This window comes from Hyla sarda, unplaced genomic scaffold, assembly GCF_029499605.1.
Source record: "Hyla sarda isolate aHylSar1 unplaced genomic scaffold, aHylSar1.hap1 scaffold_949, whole genome shotgun sequence".
Taxonomy (NCBI): domain Eukaryota; kingdom Metazoa; phylum Chordata; class Amphibia; order Anura; family Hylidae; genus Hyla; species Hyla sarda.
In genome coordinates this window covers 68,382-95,405 of record NW_026610979.1, presented here as the reverse complement: position 1 = coordinate 95,405, position 27,024 = coordinate 68,382, and the positions used below count along the sequence as shown (strand labels likewise).

The 27,024-nt window shown below is 46.0% G+C and overlaps 12 non-coding genes across 12 annotated transcripts; all 12 read left to right on the top strand.

Annotated features, from left to right (window-relative positions):
- The first annotated feature begins 1,183 nt into the window (after window positions 1-1,183).
- LOC130350566 (U2 spliceosomal RNA) lies at window positions 1,184-1,374 on the top strand. Its single transcript, XR_008887653.1, has one exon. It is a non-coding gene; the product is annotated as a U2 spliceosomal RNA (small nuclear RNA).
- Window positions 1,375-3,474: 2,100 nt separating this feature from the next.
- Window positions 3,475-3,665, top strand: LOC130350549 (U2 spliceosomal RNA). Its single transcript, XR_008887637.1, has one exon. It is a non-coding gene; the product is annotated as a U2 spliceosomal RNA (small nuclear RNA).
- Window positions 3,666-5,746: 2,081 nt separating this feature from the next.
- On the top strand, window positions 5,747-5,937 carry LOC130350547 (U2 spliceosomal RNA). Its single transcript, XR_008887636.1, has one exon. It is a non-coding gene; the product is annotated as a U2 spliceosomal RNA (small nuclear RNA).
- Window positions 5,938-8,039: 2,102 nt separating this feature from the next.
- On the top strand, window positions 8,040-8,230 carry LOC130350513 (U2 spliceosomal RNA). Its single transcript, XR_008887607.1, has one exon. It is a non-coding gene; the product is annotated as a U2 spliceosomal RNA (small nuclear RNA).
- A 2,089-nt stretch (window positions 8,231-10,319) lies between these two features.
- Window positions 10,320-10,510, top strand: LOC130350546 (U2 spliceosomal RNA). The gene has a single exon (XR_008887635.1). It is a non-coding gene; the product is annotated as a U2 spliceosomal RNA (small nuclear RNA).
- A 2,097-nt stretch (window positions 10,511-12,607) lies between these two features.
- LOC130350545 (U2 spliceosomal RNA) lies at window positions 12,608-12,798 on the top strand. The gene has a single exon (XR_008887634.1). It is a non-coding gene; the product is annotated as a U2 spliceosomal RNA (small nuclear RNA).
- A 2,091-nt stretch (window positions 12,799-14,889) lies between these two features.
- Window positions 14,890-15,080, top strand: LOC130350567 (U2 spliceosomal RNA). Its single transcript, XR_008887654.1, has one exon. It is a non-coding gene; the product is annotated as a U2 spliceosomal RNA (small nuclear RNA).
- Window positions 15,081-17,179: 2,099 nt separating this feature from the next.
- LOC130350543 (U2 spliceosomal RNA) lies at window positions 17,180-17,370 on the top strand. Its single transcript, XR_008887632.1, has one exon. It is a non-coding gene; the product is annotated as a U2 spliceosomal RNA (small nuclear RNA).
- Window positions 17,371-19,462: 2,092 nt separating this feature from the next.
- Window positions 19,463-19,653, top strand: LOC130350542 (U2 spliceosomal RNA). Its single transcript, XR_008887631.1, has one exon. It is a non-coding gene; the product is annotated as a U2 spliceosomal RNA (small nuclear RNA).
- A 2,090-nt stretch (window positions 19,654-21,743) lies between these two features.
- On the top strand, window positions 21,744-21,934 carry LOC130350541 (U2 spliceosomal RNA). Its single transcript, XR_008887630.1, has one exon. It is a non-coding gene; the product is annotated as a U2 spliceosomal RNA (small nuclear RNA).
- Window positions 21,935-24,015: 2,081 nt separating this feature from the next.
- LOC130350514 (U2 spliceosomal RNA) lies at window positions 24,016-24,208 on the top strand. Its single transcript, XR_008887608.1, has one exon. It is a non-coding gene; the product is annotated as a U2 spliceosomal RNA (small nuclear RNA).
- A 2,092-nt stretch (window positions 24,209-26,300) lies between these two features.
- On the top strand, window positions 26,301-26,491 carry LOC130350540 (U2 spliceosomal RNA). The gene has a single exon (XR_008887629.1). It is a non-coding gene; the product is annotated as a U2 spliceosomal RNA (small nuclear RNA).
- The last annotated feature ends 533 nt before the right edge of the window (window positions 26,492-27,024 follow it).

The following is a 27,024-nucleotide window of genomic DNA, read 5'->3' as shown; positions in this document are numbered from 1 at the left end:
TTCTGTGCGACAAATTCAGACAGGAAAAATCAGTATAAATCCTTAGAAAATTATCCCCCAGTGTCTCCATCTGCTGGCGGTATTGAATAAGCATTGCTGCACTGATGGGGTATGCATTAGACGAAAAAAAAGAAGAAAAAGAAGAATAATACGCCCAGAAAAGAGGCGAAAAGGAGAAAAACGTAAAAAAAACGTGAAAAAAAAGTAAGAGGAAGAGAAGGGAAAAAAAGGTGGAAATGGGTTTAAAAGTGATTTCGGCGGAGAAATATATATATATATATATATATATATATATATATATATATATATACGCGCACACACACACATATATATAAACGTATTCTCCGTTGAGATATTGCAGCCGCTGCTGTGTCCAGACCCAGGAGCCTTAGCACTGTGCTGTGATGTCACTCAATACCACTGACATCACTAGGTGTAAACAACATCTCTCCTTTGCTGTGTATGTGACTATGGAGCTGTTTGGTGATGTCGTCTATTATGGCCTTCATAGAAGCAACAGGAGATTGTTGCATCCATCTAGAACCCTCAGAACTACAGTGCTATGATGTCACTCACTTCCACAGGCCTTGCAGAGTGTAAACAACAACAACCCAGCTTTGTTGTGTATGTAACCATAGGGATTTGTGATGTCACCTAGAACCTTCACAGCAGCGACAGCTTTATGAGGAGCATCAGCACTGCTCTGCCTGAGCAGAACCATCACCGCCATAGGTTGTCAAATAACCCGGGTTTAACCCACACAGGTAAGTCCAATGGGGTGCAGGCATGTCCTCTATGCTTACAGCTTCCCGTGGGTGTTGGTTTGATACCGTTTGGGGACAGCCAAGGAGGCATCTGCAGGCAACAAAGGTAGGTGTGTGCTTGTGTGTGTGTTTCCTATGCAGATCCTAAGCCCAGTGTCACATGCAAGTAGGAGGAGTAAGAAGGGTTCCTGGCAAATCCGGGTTATGGATTGCATTTAAAAAGGCCCCGTGGGAGTGCAATGGGCCCCTGTCTTGCTGCTTAGCAATAATGGTATGGGTTTAGGTTCTGCTGTGTGTACTGGTGGTTGACTGCCCCCCAGCCCAGAGTGTGCATGGAAAATTGTCTGGCAGCCTCCCTGACAGCAAGCAGTGATAGTGCCCATGAAGGGCACCTTGTTGGGCCCGCCCCTTTCACGGTTATCGCTTCTCGGCCTTTTGGCTAAGATCAAGTGTAGTATCTGTTCTTATCAGTTTAATATCTGATACGTCCCCTATCTGGGGACCATATATTAAATGGATTTTTGAGAACGGGGGCCGATTTCGAAGCTTGCTTCCGTCGCCCTAGGCATTGACCCGATATGGCAGTATCTTCGGGTACAGTGCACCACCCCCTTACAGGGTTAAAAAGAAAGATTCCTACTTTCATTGCTACCTGCTTGCTGGCTAGCCAGCTAGCCAGCCCTGTGGGCCTTGCTGCTGCTGCAGCCAAAAAACAAAAGGTGGTGCTGCTGCTGCTTCTGCTGCTTCTGCTTCTGCTTGTGTCTGGCCGCTGTTGGAGCATCCAGGCACAGGACTTCTGCTGCTGCTGACTAAACGGCCTCCTTAATTGGATCATTTGAGTAGCCAGCACACCTGTGCAGGTAGGGCATGACATGATAGGCAGCTGCCTTGATAGCGGGTGGGTGCTGAATGTTCCTAATTGACAAAATAAGATTAATGCTTATGAAGAAATATAAAATCTCATCCCTTCCCCAATATCGCGCCACACCCCTACCCCTTAATTCCCTGGTTGAACTTGATGGACATATGTCTTTTTTCGACCGTACTAACTATGTAACTATGTAACATAACATGGGGGGGGGTCTCCTGGCTGTTCACACAGGTGTGTCATTGCTGTACATTGACCATGCATTGCTTCTGTGGTATTGCAAAGGCAAAGACAAATGCTTCCAGCCATCCATTGCACTAATGGATTGGTCATCAGCTGGCTGTCTATGTCCCGCATCAATATAGACCAAAGTACAGAGGGTTAGGCTATGCTATTGTGCACCTACCTGATGCATCAGAAGGTGCGAGGCCCTTGCTAAATTCTGTGCACAGACTTTGAGATCTATACTTTAGACTGTATCTAAACCTGCTCCAACATGGACTGACATTCTGGCCTACTTTTAGCCGATGCGACTTGTCTGTCGCTGAACAGTCGCTTTTTATGTATTCAGCACCTATGTATAATGTTGTAAAAATGCTCTAGAAGCTAAAGTCGCAGAAATGTCACACATATTTGGCCTGCAACTTTCTGTGCGACAAATTCAGACAGGAAAAATCAGTATAAATCCTTAGAAAATTATCCCCCAGTGTCTCCATCTGCTGGCGGTATTGAATAAGTATTGCTGCACTGATGGGGTATGCATTAGACGAAAAAAAAGAAGAAAAAGAAGAATAATACGCCCAGAAAAGAGGCGAAAAGGAGAAAAACGTAAAAAAACGTGAAAAAAAAGTAAGAGGAAGAGAAGGGAAAAAAAGGTGGAAATGGGTTTAAAAGTGATTTCGGCGGAGAAATATATATATATATATATATATATATATATATATATATATATATATATATATATATACGCGCACACACACACACATATATATAAACGTATTCTCCGTTGAGATATTGCAGCCGCTGCTGTGTCCAGGCCCAGGAGCCTTAGCACTGTGCTGTGATGTCACTCAATACCACTGACATCACTAGGTGTAAACAACATCTTTCCTTTGCTGTGTATGTGACTATGGAGCTGTTTGGTGATGTCGTCTATTATGGCCTTCATAGAAGCAACAGGAGATTGTTGCATCCATCTAGAACCCTCAGAACTACAGTGCTATGATGTCACTCACTTCCACAGGCCTTGCAGAGTGTAAACAACAACAACCCAGCTTTGTTGTGTATGTAACCATAGGGATTTGTGATGTCACCTAGAACCTTCACAGCAGCGACAGCTTTATGAGGAGCATCAGCACTGCTCTGCCTGAGCAGAACCATCACCGCCATAGGTTGTCAAATAACCCGGGTTTAACCCACACAGGTAAGTCCAATGGGGTGCAGGCATGTCCTCTATGCTTACAGCTTCCCGTGGGTGTTGGTTTGATACCGTTTGGGGACAGCCAAGGAGGCATCTGCAGGCAACAAAGGTAGGTGTGTGCTTGTGTGTGTGTTTCCTATGCAGATCCTAAGCCCAGTGTCACATGCAAGTAGGAGGAGTAAGAAGGGTTCCTGGCAAATCCGGGTTATGGATTGCATTTAAAAAGGCCCCGTGGGAGTGCAATGGGCCCCTGTCTTGCTGCTTAGCAATAATGGTATGGGTTTAGGTTCTGCTGTGTGTACTGGTGGTTGACTGCCCCCCAGCCCAGAGTGTGCATGGAAAATTGTCTGGCAGCCTCCCTGACAGCAAGCAGTGATAGTGCCCATGAAGGGCACCTTGTTGGGCCCGCCCCTTTCACGGTTATCGCTTCTCGGCCTTTTGGCTAAGATCAAGTGTAGTATCTGTTCTTATCAGTTTAATATCTGATACGTCCCCTATCTGGGGACCATATATTAAATGGATTTTTGAGAACGGGGGCCGATTTCGAAGCTTGCTTCCGTCGCCCTATGCATTGACCCGATATGGCAGTATCTTCGGGTACAGTGCACCACCCCCTTACAGGGTTAAAAATAAAGATTCCTACTTTCATTGCTACCTGCTTGCTGGCTAGCCAGCTAGCCAGCCCTGTGGGCCTTGCTGCTGCTGCAGCCAAAAAACAAAAGGTGGTGCTGCTGCTGCTTCTGCTGCTTCTGCTTCTGCTTGTGTCTGGCCGCTGTTGGAGCGTCCAGGCACAGGACTTCTGCTGCTGCTGACTAAATGGCCTCCTTAATTGGATCATTTGAGTAGCCAGCACACCTGTGCAGGTAGGGCATGACATGATAGGCAGCTGCCTTGATAGCGGGTGGGTGCTGAATGTTCCTAATTGACAAAATAAGATTAATGCTTATGAAGAAATATAAAATCTCATCCCTTCCCCAATATCGCGCCACACCCCTACCCCTTAATTCCCTGGTTGAACTTGATGGACATATGTCTTTTTTCGACCGTACTAACTATGTAACTATGTAACATAACATGGGGGGGGGGGGGGTCTCCTGGCTGTTCACACAGGTGTGTCATTGCTGTACATTGACCATGCATTGCTTCTGTGGTATTGCAAAGGCAAAGACAAATGCTTCCAGCCATCCATTGCACTAATGGATTGGTCATCAGCTGGCTGTCTATGTCCCGCATCAATATAGACCAAAGTACAGAGGGTTAGGCTATGCTATTGTGCACCTACCTGATGCATCAGAAGGTGCGAGGCCCTTGCTAAATTCTGTGCACAGACTTTGAGATCTATACTTTAGACTGTATCTAAACCTGCTCCAACATGGACTGACATTCTGGCCTACTTTCAGCCGATGCGACTTGTCTGTCGCTGAACAGTCGCTTTTTATGTATTCAGCACCTATGTATAATGTTGTAAAAATGCTCTAGAAGCTAAGGTCGCAGAAATGTCACACATATTTGGCCTGCAACTTTCTGTGCGACAAATTCAGACAGGAAAAATCAGTATAAATCCTTAGAAAATTATCCCCCAGTGTCTCCATCTGCTGGCGGTATTGAATAAGCATTGCTGCACTGATGGGGTATGCATTAGACGAAAAAAAAGAAGAAAAAGAAGAATAATACGCCCAGAAAAGAGGCGAAAAGGAGAAAAATGTAAAAAAACGTGAAAAAAAAGTAAGAGGAAGAGAAGGGAAAAAAAGGTGGAAATGGGTTTAAAAGTGATTTCGGCGGAGAAATATATATATATATATATATATATATATATATATACGCGCACACACACACATATATATAAACGTATTCTCTGTTGAGATATTGCAGCCGCTGCTGTGTCCAGGCCCAGGAGCCTTAGCACTGTGCTGTGATGTCACTCAAAACCAGTGACATCACTAGGTGTAAACAACATCTCTCCTTTGCTGTGTATGTGACTATGGAGCTGTTTGGTGATGTCGTCTATTATGGCCTTCATAGAAGCAACAGGAGATTGTTGCATCCATCTAGAACCCTCAGAACTACAGTGCTATGATGTCACTCACTTCCACAGGCCTTGCAGAGTGTAAACAACAACAACCCAGCTTTGTTGTGTATGTAACCATAGGGATTTGTGATGTCACCTAGAACCTTCACAGCAGCGACAGCTTTATGAGGAGCATCAGCACTGCTCTGCCTGAGCAGAACCATCACCGCCATAGGTTGTCAAATAACCCGGGTTTAACCCACACAGGTAAGTCCAATGGGGTGCAGGCATGTCCTCTATGCTTACAGCTTCCCGTGGGTGTTGGTTTGATACCGTTTGGGGACAGCCAAGGAGGCATCTGCAGGCAACAAAGGTAGGTGTGTGCTTGTGTGTGTGTTTCCTATGCAGATCCTAAGCCCAGTGTCACATGCAAGTAGGAGGAGTAAGAAGGGTTCCTGGCAAATCCGGGTTATGGATTGCATTTAAAAAGGCCCCGTGGGAGTGCAATGGGCCCCTGTCTTGCTGCTTAGCAATAATGGTATGGGTTTAGGTTCTGCTGTGTGTACTGGTGGTTGACTGCCCCCCAGCCCAGAGTGTGCATGGAAAATTGTCTGGCAGCCTCCCTGACAGCAAGCAGTGATAGTGCCCATGAAGGGCACCTTGTTGGGCCCGCCCCTTTCACGGTTATCGCTTCTCGGCCTTTTGGCTAAGATCAAGTGTAGTATCTGTTCTTATCAGTTTAATATCTGATACGTCCCCTATCTGGGGACCATATATTAAATGGATTTTTGAGAACGGGGGCCGATTTCGAAGCTTGCTTCCGTCGCCCTATGCATTGACCCGATATGGCAGTATCTTCGGGTACAGTGCACCACCCCCTTACAGGGTTAAAAAGAAAGATTCCTACTTTCATTGCTACCTGCTTGCTGGCTAGCCAGCTAGCCAGCCCTGTGGGCCTTGCTGCTGCTGCAGCCAAAAAACAAAAGGTGGTGCTGCTGCTGCTTCTGCTGCTTCTGCTTCTGCTTGTGTCTGGCCGCTGTTGGAGCGTCCAGGCACAGGACTTCTGCTGCTGCTGACTAAATGGCCTCCTTAATTGGATCATTTGAGTAGCCAGCACACCTGTGCAGGTAGGGCATGACATGATAGGCAGCTGCCTTGATAGCGGGTGGGTGCTGAATGTTCCTAATTGACAAAATAAGATTAATGCTTATGAAGAAATATAAAATCTCATCCCTTCCCCAATATCGCGCCACACCCCTACCCCTTAATTCCCTGGTTGAACTTGATGGACATATGTCTTTTTTCGACCGTACTAACTATGTAACTATGTAACATAACATGGGGGGGGGGGTCTCCTGGCTGTTCACACAGGTGTGTCATTGCTGTACATTGACCATGCATTGCTTCTGTGGTATTGCAAAGGCAAAGACAAATGCTTCCAGCCATCCATTGCACTAATGGATTGGTCATCAGCTGGCTGTCTATGTCCCGCATCAATATAGACCAAAGTACAGAGGGTTAGGCTATGCTATTGTGCACCTACCTGATGCATCAGAAGGTGCGAGGCCCTTGCTAAATTCTGTGCACAGACTTTGAGATCTATACTTTAGACTGTATCTAAACCTGCTCCAACATGGACTGACATTCTGGCCTACTTTCAGCCGATGCGACTTGTCTGTCGCTGAACAGTCGCTTTTTATGTATTCAGCACCTATGTATAATGTTGTAAAAATGCTCTAGAAGCTAAAGTCGCAGAAATGTCACACATATTTGGCCTGCAACTTTCTGTGCGACAAATTCAGACAGGAAAAATCAGTATAAATCCTTAGAAAATTATCCCCCAGTGTCTCCATCTGCTGGCGGTATTGAATAAGCATTGCTGCACTGATGGGGTATGCATTAGACGAAAAAAAAGAAGAAAAAGAAGAATAATACGCCCAGAAAAGAGGCGAAAAGGAGAAAAACGTAAAAAAACGTGAAAAAAAAGTAAGAGGAAGAGAAGGGAAAAAAAGGTGGAAATGGGTTTAAAAGTGATTTCGGCGGAGAAATATATATATATATATATATATATATATATATATATATATATATATATATATATATATACGCGCACACACACACATATATATAAACGTATTCTCCGTTGAGATATTGCAGCCGCTGCTGTGTCCAGGCCCAGGAGCCTTAGCACTGTGCTGTGATGTCACTCAATACCACTGACATCACTAGGTGTAAACAACATCTCTCCTTTGCTGTGTATGTGACTATGGAGCTGTTTGGTGATGTCGTCTATTATGGCCTTCATAGAAGCAACAGGAGATTGTTGCATCCATCTAGAACCCTCAGAACTACAGTGCTATGATGTCACTCACTTCCACAGGCCTTGCAGAGTGTAAACAACAACAACCCAGCTTTGTTGTGTATGTAACCATAGGGATTTGTGATGTCACCTAGAACCTTCACAGCAGCGACAGCTTTATGAGGAGCATCAGCACTGCTCTGCCTGAGCAGAACCATCACCGCCATAGGTTGTCAAATAACCCGGGTTTAACCCACACAGGTAAGTCCAATGGGGTGCAGGCATGTCCTCTATGCTTACAGCTTCCCGTGGGTGTTGGTTTGATACCGTTTGGGGACAGCCAAGGAGGCATCTGCAGGCAACAAAGGTAGGTGTGTGCTTGTGTGTGTGTTTCCTATGCAGATCCTAAGCCCAGTGTCACATGCAAGTAGGAGGAGTAAGAAGGGTTCCTGGCAAATCCGGGTTATGGATTGCATTTAAAAAGGCCCCGTGGGAGTGCAATGGGCCCCTGTCTTGCTGCTTAGCAATAATGGTATGGGTTTAGGTTCTGCTGTGTGTACTGGTGGTTGACTGCCCCCCAGCCCAGAGTGTGCATGGAAAATTGTCTGGCAGCCTCCCTGACAGCAAGCAGTGATAGTGCCCATGAAGGGCACCTTGTTGGGCCCGCCCCTTTCACGGTTATCGCTTCTCGGCCTTTTGGCTAAGATCAAGTGTAGTATCTGTTCTTATCAGTTTAATATCTGATACGTCCCCTATCTGGGGACCATATATTAAATGGATTTTTGAGAACGGGGGCCGCTTTCGAAGCTTGCTTCCGTCGCCCTATGCATTGACCCGATATGGCAGTATCTTCGGGTACAGTGCACCACCCCCTTACAGGGTTAAAAAGAAAGATTCCTACTTTCATTGCTACCTGCTTGCTGGCTAGCCAGCTAGCCAGCCCTGTGGGCCTTGCTGCTGCTGCAGCCAAAAAACAAAAGGTGGTGCTGCTGCTGCTTCTGCTGCTTCTGCTTCTGCTTGTGTCTGGCCGCTGTTGGAGCGTCCAGGCACAGGACTTCTGCTGCTGCTGACTAAATGGCCTCCTTAATTGGATCATTTGAGTAGCCAGCACACCTGTGCAGGTAGGGCATGACATGATAGGCAGCTGCCTTGATAGCGGGTGGGTGCTGAATGTTCCTAATTGACAAAATAAGATTAATGCTTATGAAGAAATATAAAATCTCATCCCTTCCCCAATATCGCGCCACACCCCTACCCCTTAATTCCCTGGTTGAACTTGATGGACATATGTCTTTTTTCGACCGTACTAACTATGTAACTATGTAACATAACATGGGGGGGGGGGGGGGGTCTCCTGGCTGTTCACACAGGTGTGTCATTGCTGTACATTGACCATGCATTGCTTCTGTGGTATTGCAAAGGCAAAGACAAATGCTTCCAGCCATCCATTGCACTAATGGATTGGTCATCAGCTGGCTGTCTATGTCCCGCATCAATATAGACCAAAGTACAGAGGGTTAGGCTATGCTATTGTGCACCTACCTGATGCATCAGAAGGTGCGAGGCCCTTGCTAAATTCTGTGCACAGACTTTGAGATCTATACTTTAGACTGTATCTAAACCTGCTCCAACATGGACTGACATTCTGGCCTACTTTCAGCCGATGCGACTTGTCTGTCGCTGAACAGTCGCTTTTTATGTATTCAGCACCTATGTATAATGTTGTAAAAATGCTCTAGAAGCTAAAGTCGCAGAAATGTCACACATATTTGGCCTGCAACTTTCTGTGCGACAAATTCAGACAGGAAAAATCAGTATAAATCCTTAGAAAATTATCCCCCAGTGTCTCCATCTGCTGGCGGTATTGAATAAGCATTGCTGCACTGATGGGGTATGCATTAGACGAAAAAAAAGAAGAAAAAGAAGAATAATACGCCCAGAAAAGAGGCGAAAAGGAGAAAAACGTAAAAAAACGTGAAAAAAAAGTAAGAGGAAGAGAAGGGAAAAAAAGGTGGAAATGGGTTTAAAAGTGATTTCGGCGGAGAAATATATATATATATATATATATATATATATATATATATATACGCGCACACACACACATATATATAAACGTATTCTCCGTTGAGATATTGCAGCCGCTGCTGTGTCCAGGCCCAGGAGCCTTAGCACTGTGCTGTGATGTCACTCAATACCACTGACATCACTAGGTGTAAACAACATCTCTCCTTTGCTGTGTATGTGACTATGGAGCTGTTTGGTGATGTCGTCTATCATGGCCTTCATAGAAGCAACAGGAGATTGTTGCATCCATCTAGAACCCTCAGAACTACAGTGCTATGATGTCACTCACTTCCACAGGCCTTGCAGAGTGTAAACAACAACAACCCAGCTTTGTTGTGTATGTAACCATAGGGATTTGTGATGTCACCTAGAACCTTCACAGCAGCGACAGCTTTATGAGGAGCATCAGCACTGCTCTGCCTGAGCAGAACCATCACCGCCATAGGTTGTCAAATAACCCGGGTTTAACCCACACAGGTAAGTCCAATGGGGTGCAAGCATGTCCTCTATGCTTACAGCTTCCCGTGGGTGTTGGTTTGATACCGTTTGGGGACAGCCAAGGAGGCATCTGCAGGCAACAAAGGTAGGTGTGTGCTTGTGTGTGTGTTTCCTATGCAGATCCTAAGCCCAGTGTCACATGCAAGTAGGAGGAGTAAGAAGGGTTCCTGGCAAATCCGGGTTATGGATTGCATTTAAAAAGGCCCCGTGGGAGTGCAATGGGCCCCTGTCTTGCTGCTTAGCAATAATGGTATGGGTTTAGGTTCTGCTGTGTGTACTGGTGGTTGACTGCCCCCCAGCCCAGAGTGTGCATGGAAAATTGTCTGGCAGCCTCCCTGACAGCAAGCAGTGATAGTGCCCATGAAGGGCACCTTGTTGGGCCCGCCCCTTTCACGGTTATCGCTTCTCGGCCTTTTGGCTAAGATCAAGTGTAGTATCTGTTCTTATCAGTTTAATATCTGATACGTCCCCTATCTGGGGACCATATATTAAATGGATTTTTGAGAACGGGGGCCGATTTCGAAGCTTGCTTCCGTCGCCCTATGCATTGACCCGATATGGCAGTATCTTCGGGTACAGTGCACCACCCCCTTACAGGGTTAAAAAGAAAGATTCCTACTTTCATTGCTACCTGCTTGCTGGCTAGCCAGCTAGCCAGCCCTGTGGGCCTTGCTGCTGCTGCAGCCAAAAAACAAAAGGTGGTGCTGCTGCTGCTTCTGCTGCTTCTGCTTCTGCTTGTGTCTGGCCGCTGTTGGAGCGTCCAGGCACAGGACTTCTGCTGCTGCTGACTAAATGGCCTCCTTAATTGGATCATTTGAGTAGCCAGCACACCTGTGCAGGTAGGGCATGACATGATAGGCAGCTGCCTTGATAGCGGGTGGGTGCTGAATGTTCCTAATTGACAAAATAAGATTAATGCTTATGAAGAAATATAAAATCTCATCCCTTCCCCAATATCGCGCCACACCCCTACCCCTTAATTCCCTGGTTGAACTTGATGGACATATGTCTTTTTTCGACCGTACTAACTATGTAACTATGTAACATAACATGGGGGGGGGGGGGGTCTCCTGGCTGTTCACACAGGTGTGTCATTGCTGTACATTGACCATGCATTGCTTCTGTGGTATTGCAAAGGCAAAGACAAATGCTTCCAGCCATCCATTGCACTAATGGATTGGTCATCAGCTGGCTGTCTATGTCCCGCATCAATATAGACCAAAGTACAGAGGGTTAGGCTATGCTATTGTGCACCTACCTGATGCATCAGAAGGTGCGAGGCCCTTGCTAAATTCTGTGCACAGACTTTGAGATCTATACTTTAGACTGTATCTAAACCTGCTCCAACATGGACTGACATTCTGGCCTACTTTCAGCCGATGCGACTTGTCTGTCGCTGAACAGTCGCTTTTTATGTATTCAGCACCTATGTATAATGTTGTAAAAATGCTCTAGAAGCTAAAGTCGCAGAAATGTCACACATATTTGGCCTGCAACTTTCTGTGCGACAAATTCAGACAGGAAAAATCAGTATAAATCCTTAGAAAATTATCCCCCAGTGTCTCCATCTGCTGGCGGTATTGAATAAGCATTGCTGCACTGATGGGGTATGCATTAGACGAAAAAAAAGAAGAAAAAGAAGAATAATACGCCCAGAAAAGAGGCGAAAAGGAGAAAAACGTAAAAAAACGTGAAAAAAAAGTAAGAGGAAGAGAAGGGAAAAAAAGGTGGAAATGGGTTTAAAAGTGATTTCGGCGGAGAAATATATATATATATATATATATATATATATATATATATATATATATATATACGCGCACACACACACATATATATAAACGTATTCTCCGTTGAGATATTGCAGCCGCTGCTGTGTCCAGGCCCAGGAGCCTTAGCACTGTGCTGTGATGTCACTCAATACCACTGACATCACTAGGTGTAAACAACATCTCTCCTTTGCTGTGTATGTGACTATGGAGCTGTTTGGTGATGTCATCTATTATGGCCTTCATAGAAGCAACAGGAGATTGTTGCATCCATCTAGAACCCTCAGAACTACAGTGCTATGATGTCACTCACTTCCACAGGCCTTGCAGAGTGTAAACAACAACAACCCAGCTTTGTTGTGTATGTAACCATAGGGATTTGTGATGTCACCTAGAACCTTCACAGCAGCGACAGCTTTATGAGGAGCATCAGCACTGCTCTGCCTGAGCAGAACCATCACCGCCATAGGTTGTCAAATAACCCGGGTTTAACCCACACAGGTAAGTCCAATGGGGTGCAAGCATGTCCTCTATGCTTACAGCTTCCCGTGGGTGTTGGTTTGATACCGTTTGGGGACAGCCAAGGAGGCATCTGCAGGCAACAAAGGTAGGTGTGTGCTTGTGTGTGTGTTTCCTATGCAGATCCTAAGCCCAGTGTCACATGCAAGTAGGAGGAGTAAGAAGGGTTCCTGGCAAATCCGGGTTATGGATTGCATTTAAAAAGGCCCCGTGGGAGTGCAATGGGCCCCTGTCTTGCTGCTTAGCAATAATGGTATGGGTTTAGGTTCTGCTGTGTGTACTGGTGGTTGACTGCCCCCCAGCCCAGAGTGTGCATGGAAAATTGTCTGGCAGCCTCCCTGACAGCAAGCAGTGATAGTGCCCATGAAGGGCACCTTGTTGGGCCCGCCCCTTTCACGGTTATCGCTTCTCGGCCTTTTGGCTAAGATCAAGTGTAGTATCTGTTCTTATCAGTTTAATATCTGATACGTCCCCTATCTGGGGACCATATATTAAATGGATTTTTGAGAACGGGGGCCGATTTCGAAGCTTGCTTCCGTCGCCCTATGCATTGACCCGATATGGCAGTATCTTCGGGTACAGTGCACCACCCCCTTACAGGGTTAAAAAGAAAGATTCCTACTTTCATTGCTACCTGCTTGCTGGCTAGCCAGCTAGCCAGCCCTGTGGGCCTTGCTGCTGCTGCAGCCAAAAAACAAAAGGTGGTGCTGCTGCTGCTTCTGCTGCTTCTGCTTCTGCTTGTGTCTGGCCGCTGTTGGAGCGTCCAGGCACAGGACTTCTGCTGCTGCTGACTAAATGGCCTCCTTAATTGGATCATTTGAGTAGCCAGCACACCTGTGCAGGTAGGGCATGACATGATAGGCAGCTGCCTTGATAGCGGGTGGGTGCTGAATGTTCCTAATTGACAAAATAAGATTAATGCTTATGAAGAAATATAAAATCTCATCCCTTCCCCAATATCGCGCCACACCCCTACCCCTTAATTCCCTGGTTGAACTTGATGGACATATGTCTTTTTTCGACCGTACTAACTATGTAACTATGTAACATAACATGGGGGGGGGGGGTCTCCTGGCTGTTCACACAGGTGTGTCATTGCTGTACATTGACCATGCATTGCTTCTGTGGTATTGCAAAGGCAAAGACAAATGCTTCCAGCCATCCATTGCACTAATGGATTGGTCATCAGCTGGCTGTCTATGTCCCGCATCAATATAGACCAAAGTACAGAGGGTTAGGCTATGCTATTGTGCACCTACCTGATGCATCAGAAGGTGCGAGGCCCTTGCTAAATTCTGTGCACAGACTTTGAGATCTATACTTTAGACTGTATCTAAACCTGCTCCAACATGGACTGACATTCTGGCCTACTTTCAGCCGATGCGACTTGTCTGTCGCTGAACAGTCGCTTTTTATGTATTCAGCACCTATGTATAATGTTGTAAAAATGCTCTAGAAGCTAAAGTCGCAGAAATGTCACACATATTTGGCCTGCAACTTTCTGTGCGACAAATTCAGACAGGAAAAATCAGTATAAATCCTTAGAAAATTATCCCCCAGTGTCTCCATCTGCTGGCGGTATTGAATAAGCATTGCTGCACTGATGGGGTATGCATTAGACGAAAAAAAAGAAGAAAAAGAAGAATAATACGCCCAGAAAAGAGGCGAAAAGGAGAAAAACGTAAAAAAACGTGAAAAAAAAGTAAGAGGAAGAGAAGGGAAAAAAAGGTGGAAATGGGTTTAAAAGTGATTTCGGCGGAGAAATATATATATATATATATATATATATATATATTTATATATATATATACGCGCACACACACACATATATATAAACGTATTCTCCGTTGAGATATTGCAGCCGCTGCTGTGTCCAGGCCCAGGAGCCTTAGCACTGTGCTGTGATGTCACTCAATACCACTGACATCACTAGGTGTAAACAACATCTCTCCTTTGCTGTGTATGTGACTATGGAGCTGTTTGGTGATGTCGTCTATTATGGCCTTCATAGAAGCAACAGGAGATTGTTGCATCCATCTAGAACCCTCAGAACTACAGTGCTATGATGTCACTCACTTCCACAGGCCTTGCAGAGTGTAAACAACAACAACCCAGCTTTGTTGTGTATGTAACCATAGGGATTTGTGATGTCACCTAGAACCTTCACAGCAGCGACAGCTTTATGAGGAGCATCAGCACTGCTCTGCCTGAGCAGAACCATCACCGCCATAGGTTGTCAAATAACCCGGGTTTAACCCACACAGGTAAGTCCAATGGGGTGCAGGCATGTCCTCTATGCTTACAGCTTCCCGTGGGTGTTGGTTTGATACCGTTTGGGGACAGCCAAGGAGGCATCTGCAGGCAACAAAGGTAGGTGTGTGCTTGTGTGTGTGTTTCCTATGCAGATCCTAAGCCCAGTGTCACATGCAAGTAGGAGGAGTAAGAAGGGTTCCTGGCAAATCCGGGTTATGGATTGCATTTAAAAAGGCCCCGTGGGAGTGCAATGGGCCCCTGTCTTGCTGCTTAGCAATAATGGTATGGGTTTAGGTTCTGCTGTGTGTACTGGTGGTTGACTGCCCCCCAGCCCAGAGTGTGCATGGAAAATTGTCTGGCAGCCTCCCTGACAGCAAGCAGTGATAGTGCCCATGAAGGGCACCTTGTTGGGCCCGCCCCTTTCACGGTTATCGCTTCTCGGCCTTTTGGCTAAGATCAAGTGTAGTATCTGTTCTTATCAGTTTAATATCTGATACGTCCCCTATCTGGGGACCATATATTAAATGGATTTTTGAGAACGGGGGCCGATTTCGAAGCTTGCTTCCGTCGCCCTATGCATTGACCCGATATGACAGTATCTTCGGGTACAGTGCACCACCCCCTTACAGGGTTAAAAAGAAAGATTCCTACTTTCATTGCTACCTGCTTGCTGGCTAGCCAGCTAGCCAGCCCTGTGGGCCTTGCTGCTGCTGCAGCCAAAAAACAAAAGGTGGTGCTGCTGCTGCTTCTGCTGCTTCTGCTTCTGCTTGTGTCTGGCCGCTGTTGGAGCGTCCAGGCACAGGACTTCTGCTGCTGCTGACTAAATGGCCTCCTTAATTGGATCATTTGAGTAGCCAGCACACCTGTGCAGGTAGGGCATGACATGATAGGCAGCTGCCTTGATAGCGGGTGGGTGCTGAATGTTCCTAATTGACAAAATAAGATTAATGCTTATGAAGAAATATAAAATCTCATCCCTTCCCCAATATCGCGCCACACCCCTACCCCTTAATTCCCTGGTTGAACTTGATGGACATATGTCTTTTTTCGACCGTACTAACTATGTAACTATGTAACATAACATGGGGGGGGGGGGGGTCTCCTGGCTGTTCACACAGGTGTGTCATTGCTGTACATTGACCATGCATTGCTTCTGTGGTATTGCAAAGGCAAAGACAAATGCTTCCAGCCATCCATTGCACTAATGGATTGGTCATCAGCTGGCTGTCTATGTCCCGCATCAATATAGACCAAAGTACAGAGGGTTAGGCTATGCTATTGTGCACCTACCTGATGCATCAGAAGGTGCGAGGCCCTTGCTAAATTCTGTGCACAGACTTTGAGATCTATACTTTAGACTGTATCTAAACCTGCTCCAACATGGACTGACATTCTGGCCTACTTTCAGCCGATGCGACTTGTCTGTCGCTGAACAGTCGCTTTTTATGTATTCAGCACCTATGTATAATGTTGTAAAAATGCTCTAGAAGCTAAAGTCGCAGAAATGTCACACATATTTGGCCTGCAACTTTCTGTGCGACAAATTCAGACAGGAAAAATCAGTATAAATCCTTAGAAAATTATCCCCCAGTGTCTCCATCTGCTGGCGGTATTGAATAAGCATTGCTGCACTGATGGGGTATGCATTAGACGAAAAAAAAGAAGAAAAAGAAGAATAATACGCCCAGAAAAGAGGCGAAAAGGAGAAAAACGTAAAAAAACGTGAAAAAAAAGTAAGAGGAAGAGAAGGGAAAAAAAGGTGGAAATGGGTTTAAAAGTGATTTCGGCGGAGAAATATATATATATATATATATATATATATATATATATATATATATATATATATACGCGCACACACACACATATATATAAACGTATTCTCCGTTGAGATATTGCAGCCGCTGCTGTGTCCAGGCCCAGGAGCCTTAGCACTGTGCTGTGATGTCACTCAATACCACTGACATCACTAGGTGTAAACAACATCTCTCCTTTGCTGTGTATGTGACTATGGAGCTGTTTGGTGATGTCGTCTATTATGGCCTTCATAGAAGCAACAGGAGATTGTTGCATCCATCTAGAACCCTCAGAACTACAGTGCTATGATGTCACTCACTTCCACAGGCCTTGCAGAGTGTAAACAACAACAACCCAGCTTTGTTGTGTATGTAACCATAGGGATTTGTGATGTCACCTAGAACCTTCACAGCAGCGACAGCTTTATGAGGAGCATCAGCACTGCTCTGCCTGAGCAGAACCATCACCGCCATAGGTTGTCAAATAACCCGGGTTTAACCCACACAGGTAAGTCCAATGGGGTGCAGGCATGTCCTCTATGCTTACAGCTTCCCGTGGGTGTTGGTTTGATACCGTTTGGGGACAGCCAAGGAGGCATCTGCAGGCAACAAAGGTAGGTGTGTGCTTGTGTGTGTGTTTCCTATGCAGATCCTAAGCCCAGTGTCACATGCAAGTAGGAGGAGTAAGAAGGGTTCCTGGCAAATCCGGGTTATGGATTGCATTTAAAAAGGCCCCGTGGGAGTGCAATGGGCCCCTGTCTTGCTGCTTAGCAATAATGGTATGGGTTTAGGTTCTGCTGTGTGTACTGGTGGTTGACTGCCCCCCAGCCCAGAGTGTGCATGGAAAATTGTCTGGCAGCCTCCCTGACAGCAAGCAGTGATAGTGCCCATGAAGGGCACCTTGTTGGGCCCGCCCCTTTCACGGTTATCGCTTCTCGGCCTTTTGGCTAAGATCAAGTGTAGTATCTGTTCTTATCAGTTTAATATCTGATACGTCCCCTATCTGGGGACCATATATTAAATGGATTTTTGAGAACGGGGGCCGATTTCGAAGCTTGCTTCCGTCGCCCTATGCATTGACCCGATATGGCAGTATCTTCGGGTACAGTGCACCACCCCCTTACAGGGTTAAAAAGAAAGATTCCTACTTTCATTGCTACCTGCTTGCTGGCTAGCCAGCTAGCCAGCCCTGTGGGCCTTGCTGCTGCTGCAGCCAAAAAACAAAAGGTGGTGCTGCTGCTGCTTCTGCTGCTTCTGCTTCTGCTTGTGTCTGGCCGCTGTTGGAGCGTCCAGGCACAGGACTTCTGCTGCTGCTGACTAAATGGCCTCCTTAATTGGATCATTTGAGTAGCCAGCACACCTGTGCAGGTAGGGCATGACATGATAGGCAGCTGCCTTGATAGCGGGTGGGTGCTGAATGTTCCTAATTGACAAAATAAGATTAATGCTTATGAAGAAATATAAAATCTCATCCCTTCCCCAATATCGCGCCACACCCCTACCCCTTAATTCCCTGGTTGAACTTGATGGACATATGTCTTTTTTCGACCGTACTAACTATGTAACTATGTAACATAACATGGGGGGGGGGGGGGGTCTCCTGGCTGTTCACACAGGTGTGTCATTGCTGTACATTGACCATGCATTGCTTCTGTGGTATTGCAAAGGCAAAGACAAATGCTTCCAGCCATCCATTGCACTAATGGATTGGTCATCAGCTGGCTGTCTATGTCCCGCATCAATATAGACCAAAGTACAGAGGGTTAGGCTATGCTATTGTGCACCTACCTGATGCATCAGAAGGTGCGAGGCCCTTGCTAAATTCTGTGCACAGACTTTGAGATCTATACTTTAGACTGTATCTAAACCTGCTCCAACATGGACTGACATTCTGGCCTACTTTCAGCCGATGCGACTTGTCTGTCGCTGAACAGTCGCTTTTTATGTATTCAGCACCTATGTATAATATTGTAAAAATGCTCTAGAAGCTAAAGTCGCAGAAATGTCACACATATTTGGCCTGCAACTTTCTGTGCGACAAATTCAGACAGGAAAAATCAGTATAAATCCTTAGAAAATTATCCCCCAGTGTCTCCATCTGCTGGCGGTATTGAATAAGCATTGCTGCACTGATGGGGTATGCATTAGACGAAAAAAAAGAAGAAAAAGAAGAATAATACGCCCAGAAAAGAGGCGAAAAGGAGAAAAACGTAAAAAAACGTGAAAAAAAAGTAAGAGGAAGAGAAGGGAAAAAAAGGTGGAAATGGGTTTAAAAGTGATTTCGGCGGAGAAATATATATATATATATATATATATATATATATATATATATATATACGCGCACACACACACATATATATAAACGTATTCTCCGTTGAGATATTGCAGCCGCTGCTGTGTCCAGGCCCAGGAGCCTTAGCACTGTGCTGTGATGTCACTCAATACCACTGACATCACTAGGTGTAAACAACATCTCTCCTTTGCTGTGTATGTGACTATGGAGCTGTTTGGTGATGTCGTCTATTATGGCCTTCATAGAAGCAACAGGAGATTGTTGCATCCATCTAGAACCCTCAGAACTACAGTGCTATGATGTCACTCACTTCCACAGGCCTTGCAGAGTGTAAACAACAACAACCCAGCTTTGTTGTGTATGTAACCATAGGGATTTGTGATGTCACCTAGAACCTTCACAGCAGCGACAGCTTTATGAGGAGCATCAGCACTGCTCTGCCTGAGCAGAACCATCACCGCCATAGGTTGTCAAATAACCCGGGTTTAACCCACACAGGTAAGTCCAATGGGGTGCAGGCATGTCCTCTATGCTTACAGCTTCCCGTGGGTGTTGGTTTGATACCGTTTGGGGACAGCCAAGGAGGCATCTGCAGGCAACAAAGGTAGGTGTGTGCTTGTGTGTGTGTTTCCTATGCAGATCCTAAGCCCAGTGTCACATGCAAGTAGGAGGAGTAAGAAGGGTTCCTGGCAAATCCGGGTTATGGATTGCATTTAAAAAGGCCCCGTGGGAGTGCAATGGGCCCCTGTCTTGCTGCTTAGCAATAATGGTATGGGTTTAGGTTCTGCTGTGTGTACTGGTGGTTGACTGCCCCCCAGCCCAGAGTGTGCATGGAAAATTGTCTGGCAGCCTCCCTGACAGCAAGCAGTGATAGTGCCCATGAAGGGCACCTTGTTGGGCCCGCCCCTTTCACGGTTATCGCTTCTCGGCCTTTTGGCTAAGATCAAGTGTAGTATCTGTTCTTATCAGTTTAATATCTGATACGTCCCCTATCTGGGGACCATATATTAAATGGATTTTTGAGAACGGGGGCCGATTTCGAAGCTTGCTTCCGTCGCCCTATGCATTGACCCGATATGGCAGTATCTTCGGGTACAGTGCACCACCCCCTTACAGGGTTAAAAAGAAAGATTCCTACTTTCATTGCTACCTGCTTGCTGGCTAGCCAGCTAGCCAGCCCTGTGGGCCTTGCTGCTGCTGCAGCCAAAAAACAAAAGGTGGTGCTGCTGCTGCTTCTGCTGCTTCTGCTTCTGCTTGTGTCTGGCCGCTGTTGGAGCGTCCAGGCACAGGACTTCTGCTGCTGCTGACTAAATGGCCTCCTTAATTGGATCATTTGAGTAGCCAGCACACCTGTGCAGGTAGGGCATGACATGATAGGCAGCTGCCTTGATAGCGGGTGGGTGCTGAATGTTCCTAATTGACAAAATAAGATTAATGCTTATGAAGAAATATAAAATCTCATCCCTTCCCCAATATCGCGCCACACCCCTACCCCTTAATTCCCTGGTTGAACTTGATGGACATATGTCTTTTTTCGACCGTACTAACTATGTAACTATGTAACATAACATGGGGGGGGGGGGGGGGGGTCTCCTGGCTGTTCACACAGGTGTGTCATTGCTGTACATTGACCATGCATTGCTTCTGTGGTATTGCAAAGGCAAAGACAAATGCTTCCAGCCATCCATTGCACTAATGGATTGGTCATCAGCTGGCTGTCTATGTCCCGCATCAATATAGACCAAAGTTCAGAGGGTTAGGCTATGCTATTGTGCACCTACCTGATGCATCAGAAGGTGCGAGGCCCTTGCTAAATTCTGTGCACAGACTTTGAGATCTATACTTTAGACTATATCTAAACCTGCTCCAACATGGACTGACATTCTGGCCTACTTTCAGCCGATGCGACTTGTCTGTCGCTGAACAGTCGCTTTTTATGTATTCAGCACCTATGTATAATGTTGTAAAAATGCTCTAGAAGCTAAAGTCGCAGAAATGTCACACATATTTGGCCTGCAACTTTCTGTGCGACAAATTCAGACAGGAAAAATCAGTATAAATCCTTAGAAAATTATCCCCCAGTGTCTCCATCTGCTGGCGGTATTGAATAAGCATTGCTGCACTGATGGGGTATGCATTAGACGAAAAAAAAGAAGAAAAAGAAGAATAATACGCCCAGAAAAGAGGCGAAAAGGAGAAAAACGTAAAAAAACGTGAAAAAAAAGTAAGAGGAAGAGAAGGGAAAAAAAGGTGGAAATGGGTTTAAAAGTGATTTCGGCGGAGAAATATATATATATATATATATATATATATATATATATATATACGCGCACACACACACATATATATAAACGTATTCTCCGTTGAGATATTGCAGCCGCTGCTGTGTCCAGGCCCAGGAGCCTTAGCACTGTGCTGTGATGTCACTCAATACCACTGACATCACTAGGTGTAAACAACATCTCTCCTTTGCTGTGTATGTGACTATGGAGCTGTTTGGTGATGTCGTCTATTATGGCCTTCATAGAAGCAACAGGAGATTGTTGCATCCATCTAGAACCCTCAGAACTACAGTGCTATGATGTCACTCACTTCCACAGGCCTTGCAGAGTGTAAACAACAACAACCCAGCTTTGTTGTGTATGTAACCATAGGGATTTGTGATGTCACCTAGAACCTTCACAGCAGCGACAGCTTTATGAGGAGCATCAGCACTGCTCTGCCTGAGCAGAACCATCACCGCCATAGGTTGTCAAATAACCCGGGTTTAACCCACACAGGTAAGTCCAATGGGGTGCAGGCATGTCCTCTATGCTTACAGCTTCCCGTGGGTGTTGGTTTGATACCGTTTGGGGACAGCCAAGGAGGCATCTGCAGGCAACAAAGGTAGGTGTATGCTTGTGTGTGTGTTTCCTATGCAGATCCTAAGCCCAGTGTCACATGCAAGTAGGAGGAGTAAGAAGGGTTCCTGGCAAATCCGGGTTATGGATTGCATTTAAAAAGGCCCCGTGGGAGTGCAATGGGCCCCTGTCTTGCTTGCTTAGCAATAATGGTATGGGTTTAGGTTCTGCTGTGTGTACTGGTGGTTGACTGCCCCCAGCCCAGAGTGTGCATGAAAATTGTCTGGCAGCCTCCCTGACAGCAAGCAGTGATAGTGCCCATGAAGGGCACCTTGTTGGGCCCGCCCCTTTCACGGTTATCGCTTCTCGGCCTTTTGGCTAAGATCAAGTGTAGTATCTGTTCTTATCAGTTTAATATCTGATACGTCCCCTATCTGGGGACCATATATTAAATGGATTTTTGAGAACGGGGGCCGATTTCGAAGCTTGCTTCCGTCGCCCTATGCATTGACCCGATATGGCAGTATCTTCGGGTACAGTGCACCACCCCCTTACAGGGTTAAAAAGAAAGATTCCTACTTTCATTGCTACCTGCTTGCTGGCTAGCCAGCCCTGTGGGCCTTGCTGCTGCTGCAGCCAAAAAACAAAAGGTGGTGCTGCTGCTGCTTCTGCTGCTTCTGCTTCTGCTTGTGTCTGGCCGCTGTTGGAGCGTCCAGGCACAGGACTTCTGCTGCTGCTGACTAAATGGCCTCCTTAATTGGATCATTTGAGTAGCCAGCACACCTGTGCAGGTAGGGCATGACATGATAGGCAGCTGCCTTGATAGCGGGTGGGTGCTGAATGTTCCTAATTGACAAAATAAGATTAATGCTTATGAAGAAATATAAAATCTCATCCCTTCCCCAATATCGCGCCACACCCCTACCCCTTAATTCCCTGGTTGAACTTGATGGACATATGTCTTTTTTCGACCGTACTAACTATGTAACTATGTAACATAACATGGGGGGGGGGGGGTCTCCTGGCTGTTCACACAGGTGTGTCATTGCTGTACATTGACCATGCATTGCTTCTGTGGTATTGCAAAGGCAAAGACAAATGCTTCCAGCCATCCATTGCACTAATGGATTGGTCATCAGCTGGCTGTCTATGTCCCGCATCAATATAGACCAAAGTACAGAGGGTTAGGCTATGCTATGTGCACCTACCTGATGCATCAGAAGGTGCGAGGCCCTTGCTAAATTCTGTGCACAGACTTTGAGATCTATACTTTAGACTGTATCTAAACCTGCTCCAACATGGACTGACATTCTGGCCTACTTTCAGCCGATGCGACTTGTCTGTCGCTGAACAGTCGCTTTTTATGTATTCAGCACCTATGTATAATGTTGTAAAAATGCTCTAGAAGCTAAAGTCGCAGAAATGTCACACATATTTGGCCTGCAACTTTCTGTGCGACAAATTCAGACAGGAAAAATCAGTATAAATCCTTAGAAAATTATCCCCCAGTGTCTCCATCTGCTGGCGGTATTGAATAAGCATTGCTGCACTGATGGGGTATGCATTAGACGAAAAAAAAGAAGAAAAAGAAGAATAATACGCCCAGAAAAGAGGCGAAAAGGAGAAAAACGTAAAAAAACGTGAAAAAAAAGTAAGAGGAAGAGAAGGGAAAAAAAGGTGGAAATGGGTTTAAAAGTGATTTCGGCGGAGAAATATATATATATATATAGTATATATATATATATATATATATATATACGCGCACACACACACATATATATAAACGTATTCTCCGTTGAGATATTGCAGCCGCTGCTGTGTCCAGGCCCAGGAGCCTTAGCACTGTGCTGTGATGTCACTCAATACCACTGACATCACTAGGTGTAAACAACATCTCTCCTTTGCTGTGTATGTGACTATGGAGCTGTTTGGTGATGTCGTCTATTATGGCCTTCATAGAAGCAACAGGAGATTGTTGCATCCATCTAGAACCCTCAGAACTACAGTGCTATGATGTCACTCACTTCCACAGGCCTTGCAGAGTGTAAACAACAACAACCCAGCTTTGTTGTGTATGTAACCATAGGGATTTGTGATGTCACCTAGAACCTTCACAGCAGCGACAGCTTTATGAGGAGCATCAGCACTGCTCTGCCTGAGCAGAACCATCACCGCCATAGGTTGTCAAATAACCCGGGTTTAACCCACACAGGTAAGTCCAATGGGGTGCAGGCATGTCCTCTATGCTTACAGCTTCCCGTGGGTGTTGGTTTGATACCGTTTGGGGACAGCCAAGGAGGCATCTGCAGGCAACAAAGGTAGGTGTGTGCTTGTGTGTGTGTTTCCTATGCAGATCCTAAGCCCAGTGTCACATGCAAGTAGGAGGAGTAAGAAGGGTTCCTGGCAAATCCGGTTATGGATTGCATTTAAAAAGGCCCCGTGGGAGTGCAATGGGCCCCTGTCTTGCTGCTTAGCAATAATGGTATGGGTTTAGGTTCTGCTGTGTGTACTGGTGGTTGACTGCCCCCCAGTCCAGAGTGTGCATGGAAAATTGTCTGGCAGCCTCCCTGACAGCAAGCAGTGATAGTGCCCATGAAGGGCACCTTGTTGGGCCCGCCCCTTTCACGGTTATCGCTTCTCGGCCATTTTGGCTAAGATCAAGTGTAGTATCTGTTCTTATCAGTTTAATATCTGATACGTCCCCTATCTGGGGACCATATATTAAATGGATTTTTTGAGAACGGGGGCCGATTTCGAAGCTTGCTTCCGTCGCCCTATGCATTGACCCGATATGGCAGTATCTTCGGGTACAGTGCACCACCCCCTTACAGGGTTAAAAAGAAAGATTCCTACTTTCATTGCTACCTGCTTGCTGGCTAGCCAGCTAGCCAGCCCTGTGGGCCTTGCTGCTGCTGCAGCCAAAAAACAAAAGGTGGTGCTGCTGCTGCTTCTGCTGCTTCTGCTTCTGCTTGTGTCTGGCCGCTGTTGGAGCGTCCAGGCACAGGACTTCTGCTGCTGCTGACTAAATGGCCTCCTTAATTGGATCATTTGAGTAGCCAGCACACCTGTGCAGGTAGGGCATGACATGATAGGCAGCTGCCTTGATAGCGGGTGGGTGCTGAATGTTCCTAATTGACAAAATAAGATTAATGCTTATGAAGAAATATAAAATCTCATCCCTTCCCAATATCGCGCCACACCCCTACCCCTTAATTCCCTGGTTGAACTTGATGGACATATGTCTTTTTTCGACCGTACTAACTATGTAACTATGTAACATAACATGGGGGGGGGGGGGGGTCTCCTGGCTGTTCACACAGGTGTGTCATTGCTGTACATTGACCATGCATTGCTTCTGTGGTATTGCAAAGGCAAAGACAAATGCTTCCAGCCATCCATTGCACTAATGGATTGGTCATCAGCTGGCTGTCTATGTCCCGCATCAATATAGACCAAAGTACAGAGGGTTAGGCTATGCTATTGTGCACCTACCTGATGCATCAGAAGGTGCGAGGCCCTTGCTAAATTCTGTGCACAGACTTTGAGATCTATACTTTAGACTGTATCTAAACCTGCTCCAACATGGACTGACATTCTGGCCTACTTTCAGCCGATGCGACTTGTCTGTCGCTGAACAGTCGCTTTTTATGTATTCAGCACCTATGTATAATGTTGTAAAAATGCTCTAGAAGCTAAAGTCGCAGAAATGTCACACATATTTGGCCTGCAACTTTCTGTGCGACAAATTCAGACAGGAAAAATCAGTATAAATCCTTAGAAAATTATCCCCCAGTGTCTCCATCTGCTGGCGGTATTGAATAAGCATTGCTGCACTGATGGGGTATGCATTAGACGAAAAAAAAGAAGAAAAAGAAGAATAATACGCCCAGAAAAGAGGCGAAAAGGAGAAAAACGTAAAAAAACGTGAAAAAAAAGTAAGAGGAAGAGAAGGGAAAAAAAAGGTGGAAATGGGTTTAAAAGTGATTTCGGCGGAGAAATATATATATATATTATATATATATATATATATATATATATATACGCGCACACACACACATATATATAAACGTATTCTCCGTTGAGATATTGCAGCCGCTGCTGTGTCCAGGCCCAGGAGCCTTAGCACTGTGCTGTGATGTCACTCAATACCACTGACATCACTAGGTGTAAACAACATCTCTCCTTTGCTGTGTATGTGACTATGGAGCTGTTTGGTGATGTCGTCTATTATGGCCTTCATAGAAGCAACAGGAGATTGTTGCATCCATCTAGAACCCTCAGAACTACAGTGCTATGATGTCACTCACTTCCACAGGCCTTGCAGAGTGTAAACAACAACAACCCAGCTTTGTTGTGTATGTAACCATAGGGATTTGTGATGTCACCTAGAACCTTCACAGCAGCGACAGCTTTATGAGGAGCATCAGCACTGCTCTGCCTGAGCAGAACCATCACCGCCATAGGTTGTCAAATAACCCGGGTTTAACCCACACAGGTAAGTCCAATGGGGTGCAGGCATGTCCTCTATGCTTACAGCTTCCCGTGGGTGTTGGTTTGATACCGTTTGGGGACAGCCAAGGAGGCATCTGCAGGCAACAAAGGTAGGTGTATGCTTGTGTGTGTGTTTCCTATGCAGATCCTAAGCCCAGTGTCACATGCAAGTAGGAGGAGTAAGAAGGGTTCCTGGCAAATCCGGGTTATGGATTGCATTTAAAAAGGCCCCGTGGGAGTGCAATGGGCCCCTGTCTTGCTGCTTAGCAATAATGGTATGGGTTTAGGTTCTGCTGTGTGTACTGGTGGTTGACTGCCCCCCCAGCCCAGAGTGTGCATGGAAAATTGTCTGGCAGCCTCCCTGACAGCAAGCAGTGATAGTGCCCATGAAGGGCACCTTGTTGGGCCCGCCCCTTTCACGGTTATCGCTTCTCGGCCTTTTGGCTAAGATCAAGTGTAGTATCTGTTCTTATCAGTTTAATATCTGATACGTCCCCTATCTGGGGACCATATATTAAATGGATTTTTGAGAACGGGGGCCGATTTCGAAGCTTGCTTCCGTCGCCCTATGCATTGACCCGATATGGCAGTATCTTCGGGTACAGTGCACCACCCCCTTACAGGGTTAAAAAGAAAGATTCCTACTTTCATTGCTACCTGCTTGCTGGCTAGCCAGCTAGCCAGCCCTGTGGGCCTTGCTGCTGCTGCAGCCAAAAAACAAAAGGTGGTGCTGCTGCTGCTTCTGCTGCTTCTGCTTCTGCTTGTGTCTGGCCGCTGTTGGAGCGTCCAGGCACAGGACTTCTGCTGCTGCTGACTAAATGGCCTCCTTAATTGGATCATTTGAGTAGCCAGCACACCTGTGCAGGTAGGGCATGACATGATAGGCAGCTGCCTTGATAGCGGGTGGGTGCTGAATGTTCCTAATTGACAAAATAAGATTAATGCTTATGAAGAAATATAAAATCTCATCCCTTCCTCAATATCGCGCCACACCCCTACCCCTTAATTCCCTGGTTGAACTTGATGGACATATGTCTTTTTCGACCGTACTAACTATGTAACTATGTAACATAACATGGGGGGGGGGGGGGTCTCTGGCTGTTCACACAGGTGTGTCCATTGCTGTACATTGACCATGCATTGCTTCT